Source organism: Ochotona curzoniae, unplaced genomic scaffold (genome assembly GCF_017591425.1).
Source record: "Ochotona curzoniae isolate NIBS_2020 unplaced genomic scaffold, NIBS_Ocur_1.0 scaffold_3890, whole genome shotgun sequence".
Taxonomy (NCBI): domain Eukaryota; kingdom Metazoa; phylum Chordata; class Mammalia; order Lagomorpha; family Ochotonidae; genus Ochotona; species Ochotona curzoniae.
Genome location: NW_024467115.1, coordinates 29,468,759 through 29,476,348, shown reverse-complemented (window position 1 = coordinate 29,476,348; position 7,590 = coordinate 29,468,759). Strand labels below are relative to the sequence as shown.

At 44.7% G+C, this 7,590-nt stretch overlaps 1 pseudogene; it reads left to right on the top strand.

Moving 5' to 3' along the window:
- The first annotated feature begins 5,905 nt into the window (after positions 1-5,905).
- Positions 5,906-6,014, top strand: LOC121146309 (annotated as a pseudogene).
- Positions 6,015-7,590: the final 1,576 nt, after the last annotated feature.

Below are 7,590 nucleotides of genomic sequence, written 5' to 3'. Positions count from 1 at the left end.
TAAGTTTTCACTCCAAAAGTATCGTGTAAGTACCAAATCAAAACATTGTGGTTTTTAGCAGAGCAAGTTATTTTATAGAAATTCATGGCTTTTAAAACTACATTTTTGGGGGCCCGCCATGGTGGCCTAGCACCTTATGTCCTCGCCTTGAACACACCGGGATCCTGTATGGGTTCCGGTTCTAATCCCAGCAGCTCCACTTCCCATCCAGCTCCCTGCTTGTGACCTGGGAAAACAGTAGAGGACAGCCCAAAGCCTTGGAACCCTGCACCCACGTGGGAGATCTGGAAGAAGCTCCTGGCTTTGGATCAGCTGCAGTACCAGCTGTTGCGGTCACTTGGGGAGTGAATCATCAGACAGAAGATCTCTCTCTCTGTCTCTCCTCCTCTCTGTATATCTGACTTTGCAATAAAAATACATAAATCTTAAATTAAAAAACTACAGTTTCGGGCCCAGCGTGGTAGTCTAGTGGCTAAAGTCCTTGTGTTGAACCTGCCAGGATCCCATATGGGTTGCCGGTTCTAATCCCAGCAGCCCCATGTCCCATCCAGCTCCCTGCTTGTGGCCTGGGAAAGCAGTTGAGGATGGCTCCAAGGACTTGGGACCCTGAACCCGCGGGGGAGACCCGGAAGAGACTCTGGTCTCCTTTCAACAAAAGAATTAGTTGTTATAGAAAGAAAATATAACCAATAGAGAAAGATTATAATAGTCACAACAACTCCTAGAAGTTTGGGTGAAGTTGCCTGGAAATTTACTATTCTTCCCATATTCAAAGAAATATACACCCAAAATAATAAACCTATACCTCCTGTTTATGAAATTGCAGCCCTAATTCAGCCACCTGCTCTCATTTAAAAGTGCTGTCTCTGGTATTCCTAAATTAAACCTGACTCCAGTCTACCTTCAAATGCCAATTAACTAAAGTACATACGGAGAGTTAATGATCTACCATTGCCTGAATGGGTGTGGATTTATAAAGTGAATCCTGTGTGGATTCACCTTCCAAGGCAAGGACTATTCCCATTGGGAATGCTCACTCCTCGGGTCTCTGCCAAGGATCAAGCCAGTTGGAGCCACCAGTGAGGTCTCTACAACAGTCCTGGCTTTAGAGGATTTATCTGCAAGTACAGTTGTACTTAGCAAAGACTACTTGCTCAGCCGCTAACCTTCCAACTCTCTGAAAATATTTCTAACAGGGAGATCAGATCATGTCAACTGGAAGGAATTTCTGCAAAGAGCTATCTGATGACTGTCTAGGTATATAATCTAGAAGTTCTCTTTCTTTTTTAGGAAGGATTTGGTTTATTTATTTGAACGGCTGGGAGAGAGAGACAGAGAGAGCTTTTCCATTTGTTGATTCACTCTCCAAACGACCACCAGCCAGCAGCACGCGACTCTCATTCAGGTCCACATGGGTGGCAGGGGCCGAGACACATTAGCAGGGGGCTGGACTAGAAGTGTAATAACCAGGACTCCAGCTGGTTGTTAGCAATGTAGGAAGCAGTTTAAACCACTTCATTATACTGCTGGCCCTTAGAACTCTTCTTCCTAAGCAATAATTAGTTGCCTTTTTTTTTGCCTGAGTAAGAAGATACCATTAATTCCCTTCCTTACTCCACAAATCATGATTCTGCAGAAAAGCATCAATTCTCCTTATGAGTCACTGTAAAAGGAGCTTGGCTAGGAAGCAAGGTGTGGCCAGTGCAGTCTGTCCATCACACACCATAACGGTCCTGTGACAGCTGAAGAAGACGTGTCAGCTGAGCCATAGGAAGGATTAATCATTATATTAATTACTATGCGTAGCGTAATGGAGAGAAGCTATCTATGAAGGAAGAGGGTTTATTTTAGGTCACAGTTTTAGAGGCTCACAACTCTAAGTTGGGCAGACTTATTGATCTGGTGTCTTATGAAAGTGGTGGATGGTGAAACTTGTCCAGAGGAAAGATCGGATGGCAAGCCAAAAGACAGTAAAACAGGGAACAAATTCACGCTGTTCTACACTAAGTAGTCTCTCCTTATGAAACCATTGTGATTCAGTAATGGGACTCTATCCAGCAACCTAACCCCATCCAGACACTTCTCAGAAGTCGCACCTCAGACACCATAATCAGATCAAGCCTCCACCCTCTGTATTATTATTAACTTATGATTTTACAGTTTGCATCTTTACATGAATTGGGGAGCCAAATCTGATCCAAACTATGGTGAAAAGAATTAAGAAGAAATAATGTTTACTGGTGATGCAAAGGAAGAAAATGCATTCAGGAGAGATGCAACTTGTCACTTCTGTTCGTGTCACTCCCCACAAGATTCTTACAATAACTAGTTGCTTACTGAAGCCCAGCCAAACTAACCATTGCATCATAGGGCAATTCCTAACTTCAACATCCTTGGTAAAGGATATAGATGAACTCTTTATCATTTCCGTTATAACTCAATCAGAGTGTCACCTATGTTGAGTTTAGTACTTCTCAATTCTACCACTATTTTGATAGCCTTACACTTATAAATCATTTGCTTTTTTTCTTTACCATTTCTAGACCTATGCAGCAAGCACCCAACATTATGAGGCCAGGCACTCTGCTAAGCCCTAACTCAAATCTCTTCAGATGCTGTTCACAACAAATGTATGCCAGCTGTAGCTCTTGCCCAGTTTTGCAAACTAGAGGAAGCCAGCTTGGATGGTGACTTGCTCAGGCTTTTGAGTATGACATTCCCTGACTCTGGCATACTGTCCCTCATGATAGCAGAAACACTGCTCCTTTCTGATGTCTTACTTCTCCACCGCACTTGTCATCACCTTAATATTCCCTCTCCATTCATTCCTCTCCAAGAACTCAGTAAAAAGACATATTTACTTCTGGTCTAAACTAACCCATACCTGTTTTCTACCAGTGCACCTGAAAAAGCAGTGGCTGATGGCCCAATTGCTTGGGTTCCTGCTACCCACAAGGGAGACTGAGATGGAGCTTCTGGCACCAGGCCTTTGCCTAGCCAGATCCTAGCTGTTGTGGTCATTCTGGGGAGTGACATATCTCTCTCTCCCTCTCCCCTTTTCTCTCTTCCTCTCTTTTGATTATTCAAATAAACAAATTTTTTTTAAAAAAAGTGTTGGGAAGAGGCAGTAAGAGGGAAAATATCAGAAGTGAGGAAACAGGGAAGACCAGAGAGTGTCTGGCAAAATGTTTTTGTTAGTTTGAGTGGCTGCGTGGAACATACAAGAACATGGAGGAAAAAGCTATCCTGTAGAGGAGTGCAAAGCTATCAGAGGATTAGAGCAAACAGCTCATGGGTAAATAAGTGAATTGCAAGACTGTAATTTGGGGAGAAGATTCTGGCAGCACAATTTAGGGTAGAGCAGAGTGTGGTGATACAAAGATGGGAAGTTCAGCTGAGAGGCCATGGCAATGGTCCAGGAAGGAGCTGGTGGGCTCTTGCCTGGATTTGAAATGCAATGAAACAAATGTTTGAGAGAGACTGAGGATGGGAGAGTCACTATTGTCCTGGGTAAAGCAGAAACCATCAAAGACATCTTTAAGGTGAATTCTCATGGAAGCAAAAATCCTGCCTCAAACAGAATTGGCAGGTCCTAAAGGAAAATGATTTTGGAAAGGTAAAATGTGAGTTCAGTTCTGAGAATATTGAAGTTTGGGTGTCGGTAAGACACAGTTGTTCAGTCTACATCCAGTAGGCGTGTGGCTCTAGGAAGCAGACATGGAGATGAAATGGTTAAAGGCATTTTGCATGTAAGTGAAAGTACAGAGCTATTAGAAAGTAGTGCTCAATGAGGAAGGGGCGATGGGCTGAGCTGAAACTGTCCTATGATTCCCTTTAACCAACCCTATTCTGATTTCTGATGGGCACGCAGCAAATATTGAAGAGGTGAATAAATTATGAGATACTCAACGCCATGATTTCGATGTCATTTGACCCTAGAGGGTCAGGTGCTGAAACTGGGTCACCAACATGGCAATGTTGAGATGGAGAAAGTTTTGAGAGGTGGGGTCGAGTTCAAGGTACTTAGGCCTTGGAGAGTCTCCTCTTATGATGCATTAGTGTAGTCTACTGGGAATGGATTAGCTCTAGTAGGAATGGATTAGGTCTTTCCAGAGCAGTTATAACAAAACACAGAAACTTACCATGTGTTCATTCTGCACACAATTGTTTCCCTTCCAACTAAAGTGGTTTGTGATGCAGCTTGATGTCCCTTGCCAGGATGTCAGCACCATGGTTTGTGTACTCTCCAGTCACCAGAATCCATCAGCTAATTGAACTTCTTTACTGAGTCCCAGCTTTTATTGCTTTGTCATAGCAATGCAAAACGGACTAAGACACTTAATAAATGTTTACTGAGTTAATGAAAGAAGGAAATGAAGAAGTCAACAACTGGATGCAAGTGTTGACAAGATCCCATGTAGGTGAATGAGAGAGTAAAACTGAGGGCACACTGGTCAGAGTATAGCACAGGGTGAACTTTTACAAAACCCATCAAGTGTTTGAAGAAATCTGTGATTAAAAGTAACTAGGGGGCCCGGCACAGTGGCGCAAGTGATTAAGGTCCTTGCCTTGCACGCCCAGGATCCCATATGGGCGCCGGTTCTAATCCCGGCGGCCCCGATTCCCTTCCAGCTCCCTGCCTGTGGCCTGGGAAAGCAGTCAAGGACAGCCCAAAGCTTTGGGACCCTGCACCCGCGTGGAAGACCTGGAAGAGGCTCCTGGCTTCGGACCGGCATAGCATTGGCCGTTGTGCTCACTTGGGGAGTGAATCATCGGACGGAAGATCTTCCTGTCTCTGTATATCTGCCTTTCCAATAAAAATAAATATATCTTTAAAAAAAAGTAACTAGGAGGCTGTACTGCAAGCCTGCTGAGTACAGGGCAGCCCACGTGCCCTCCCTCTGCCCCACGGGGATTTCTGGGTTATTGCAGAAGTTTTCTGGCTTCTGAGTCTCTGTTTCCTGGCTGCACTAAGTTCTGGGCCATCTTTTGTTTCATTCAGCTTCAAATCAGAAGATCCCCAATGGATGCTGGCTCTCAGCTGGGAAATGGAAACTATTTGTGCTGCTATGAAGGAAGCTTTCTACGTCTGGCAGGGTCTCTGGGCTGGATTCGGCATAAAGAGAATATTAGGAAATAATGGAGCAGACTGCGGTCTTGGTGTGCTTGATTGTTAGTATTCCAGTTACTGGGAGGATGTCTCGAGCCCTTCCTGGTTTATTGCCTTGAAAATGAAGGGGGCGGGGGAGCAACCACCCAACAACATTCCGTGGAGCTCAAATTCATCAGCATGAGACTCCCAGCAAGAAAGTCTGTGTCCGAAGCTGTGAATAGCACGAGAGGGCATGGGTAGGAAACATGGCATGCCAGCTGGTTTTCCATTTGCTCACTGCTCTCTGGCAGCAGCCTGGAGCCATAGAACAAAGCCTTGTCTGTGCTGCTCACATCACCCTGTGCTGCACTTTCGAGGGTTTCTTTTCCCCCCAAAAGCCTGCTCTAGCGATCTTTAGCCCTTTTCTTTCAAACAAACAACTAAACCAGGCTGCTTGTTTACTGGTGTTTAGCAGGATGAAAGGTCTTATCTATTTGATCCTTACAATATTTTTGCCAGGCCAGCGGAGGAAGGAGACAGAAAGCTGTGCACTGCACTTTAAGGAGAGAAAAGTTCTCTTCCCCTCCAAAGTCCTTAACCCATGAGCAGAACTGAAATCACAGGAGTGTGTGTGTATTGGTGGAGTGGGGGGAGAATGCTTTATGAAGCGGAGACCCCAGTGTGGCCCTAACACCATCCTTTCCATGCCCAGTACTTTCATAGGGTTCAAGGACCACCAGGGTCAAGTTGCAACCCCAGGACCTAGCTTGAGGTGGGTTCCAAAAATGCTTGTTGTTTTAGAAAGTTCTATTCATCGCTTCTCGGCCTTTTGGCTAAGATCAAGTGTAGAAAGTTCTATTCATTTAATCAAAATTCTCCTTGGGTGACATACGTTTATTTGTTTACTTATTTTTAAACTTAAAAAAATTTTATTGTTGATGATGTTTATATAGTTGATCAGGGTGAAAAGGATGGAGGGTTAGTTAGAGAGAAGTGGGTGTGATCATTATTTCCAAATTTTCTAATTTCTTCTTTCTGTTTCTGCTGGAAGGGAGGAGATAAGGGAAGGGGCAATACCCAGCCTCCCAACCACCAGTACTCCATGATGTGGAACAGACATCCAGTAACAACACAGGACCCAATGTGGCCATGCTGGACCCCCTGTCCCTGGGGATCTTGCACCTGGCATCCTTTGTACAAGCGGTCCCAAGGACTCAGACCAGGAGAACGAGGCTTCACTAGACTCCCGCCTCCCCACAGCTAATGGTCCTGGCACCCATCATGCAGGTGGGTCCAAGAGCCCAGACCAAGACACCCAGGCCCCTGTGTGACATTTAATACTCCTACATAGCAGACCTTTACTACTTAAGGAGAATCCTTGTGTTCCCATTTGCCAAGCCACGTATCCTCAGGTGTGATTACCAGCACAGAATAAAGCAGATATGATCCCTCTCTGTCTCCATCTTCCCTCCAACTTCTTTTGTTTTTAAATTTTGCACAAATATTTCTGTATCTCTGTGCCAGACACTGTGCTACACATCTTTCTTCTTGTTATTTTTTCTTTAAAAATAAAAGAGTATTTATTTGAAAGAGTGACAGAGAAGGAAACAGACCGACTCTTAAAGAGAGAGGGAGAGAGGGAGAGAGAGTGAGGGAGAAAGAGAGAGAGCCCCTATCTCTTGGTTCACTCCTCCAATCTCTGCAACACCTGAGAATCAGCCCAGGCTGAAGCCAGGAGACAGGAACTCCATCTTCCATGTGGACAGCAGAAACCCAATACAGGGGCTATTATCTGCTAACTTCCTAGGCATGTTAGATGCAAGCTAAACCAGAAGCACAGGGACTCAAACCAAACATTTCAAGATGGGCTGTGAGCATCCCAAGCTGCAATTTAACATGTTGCACCACAACTCCTATCCTGGACACTACTACTTGTGGGAAATGTGGATCTTATATATAGACTGTGTGAGGTCATGAGATGGCACAGACTTTGGAGTTATGTGGGTCTGAATTCAGATCCTGGTGAGTTACCCTTAGCTGTGGAGATCCTCCAAGTTTCTTAACTGCAGTGAGTCACAGTTTCCTTATCCATGATATGGAGGCCAGACTGAAGTCTTACAAGGACAGGGAAAGGGTGTGCTGCCCATCTGGTACATCACCTGCCTTTATACCCAGTAAGAGCATAGCCCGGTTACAATCATCAGAACTGACCAGCCATCATTCGGCCATCTGTGAGCCTGCTCTGCACGCCATCTATGTTTTCATTCATGTTATTGACAAAAATGCTGACCAGGACTTGGTCTGGGAAACAGCCCCGTGTCCTTCTCCAAGGACACCACCCTTTTGTGCCTTTGTTTCATTAATGAGCACTTTCTGACCAGAGACATGAACTTGTTATAAATAGTACTGTGCTCTTTTCTGGTCTACATTTCTCCATTTATTCCACATGGATATTTTGAAAGCCATTGTCAATTGCCTTGCTGAAGCCCACACAGTCT